The sequence below is a fragment of the Triticum dicoccoides genome, chromosome 5B (genome assembly GCF_002162155.2).
Source record: "Triticum dicoccoides isolate Atlit2015 ecotype Zavitan chromosome 5B, WEW_v2.0, whole genome shotgun sequence".
NCBI lineage: Eukaryota > Viridiplantae > Streptophyta > Magnoliopsida > Poales > Poaceae > Triticum > Triticum dicoccoides.
This window is the reverse complement of record NC_041389.1, coordinates 606,724,364-606,725,809: the sequence shown is the minus strand read 5'-3', so window position 1 is coordinate 606,725,809 and position 1,446 is coordinate 606,724,364. Positions and strand designations below refer to the sequence as shown.

At 54.5% G+C, this 1,446-nt stretch overlaps 1 pseudogene; it reads left to right on the top strand.

The window, feature by feature from the left end:
- The first annotated feature begins 652 nt into the window (after positions 1 to 652).
- LOC119306531 overlaps positions 653 to 1,446 on the top strand; it is a 1,909-nt pseudogene continuing 1,115 nt past the window's right edge.

The window sequence follows — 1,446 nt, the reverse complement described above, 5'->3', positions numbered from 1 at the left end:
CGGCACCCCCGCCAAGTCGCCGACATCTACCAGCAAGCCGCCACCGTCCGCCACGCGCACCGGCCGAAGAGCAGAGAAGAGAGGGCCGACCATCTCCTGAGCCACCCAACGGCCCCAGGCCCGCCTCGAACAGAACCACTGCAGCCCGCGCCGCCCGCTGAGCAGATCCAGCCGAAACCGCCGCCACCGCCACCCCGGGTACGCAACCAACCGGAACCACCGCGTCCGGCCCTCCACGCCTGGCATGCCGCTCCGCAACACCGCCATATGAAAAAGAAGTAAAAACCTCTCGACCTCCGCATCCGCACATGCACATGTCCGTAGACAAGATGGATATGCTTGTGACATGCGCTTCTCTTGTGAGTTGTACCCAGTGTCAATGTACATGCCCCAGGGAGAGTAGATTACAACTTGTATTGTGATCAAGTCAAAGTGTGTGCTTCGTCGAGAACACTGAAGTGGACGTGACCGTCTCAGCACCGCCGGATTTTCAGATTTGGCCACCCTCCCTAAACAGTTCGTCACTTGACCGCGCGCGTGCCGTACCGCCGAACCCAACCAACCCAACAGTCCACCACGCCCTCATCTCTGCACTTCCGCTCCGCGCGTCCAGTGCGTCCCCACTCCGCCACTCGCTTCCACTCCCCTACTTCACGGCGGCGCCGGGCCGCCGACAAGACGCTTGCGCCTCCCCAGTCCCCGCCCGGCCACCCTACCTCGCCCCGCAGCGCAGCGCGGCCGAACCACCGTCCACCCTCGTCGCGGAAGCGATGGCGGGCGGGTCTTCATCATCGTCGTCGTGGGGCCCCAGCCCCGCAGCGGTGACGGCGCTGGTGGGGCTGCTCGGGCTCGGCGTCGCGGCCTACATCGTGACATGGCCCTTCTTTCCGTGCTTTCGCCGTGCAAATTTTTGTGCTGGGCAAGCAACTCGTTTGTAGCCGCTGGCAATTGCGTTGTTTCCGTGGACGAGACACGACAGGACTGTGGATAGAGGCTAAACACTTGACAAAAATTTAAAATTAGGATATCTGTAGATTGACATGGTACTGAAAGGTTGAGGCCGATCTTGTCTTCATGCTATCACATAAGAGCATTTCAATATTTGTTATTTGATTCTCAAGTTTTAACCTGCGATGGCTTTCTTTGCCCTTAGTCTAAAAGATGTCTGCTCGTCTAGTTGCTATCTGTGGAAATATTGTCTTATGTTTATTGTTCTCTCTGGACGATGTAATTAGTTTGTACTCCCTCCGTCCAGAAATACTTGTCATTAAAATGAATAAAAGGGGATGTATGTAGATGTATTTTAGTTTTAGATACATTCCTTTTTGTCCATTTTTTATGACAAAGATTTTCGGACGGAAGGAGTATCCATTATATACTCTGTTTCGAGACTTCCGTCAGCAGTTTAACTATTTTTTTTCTTGAATATGCACGAGTGTGCGTACA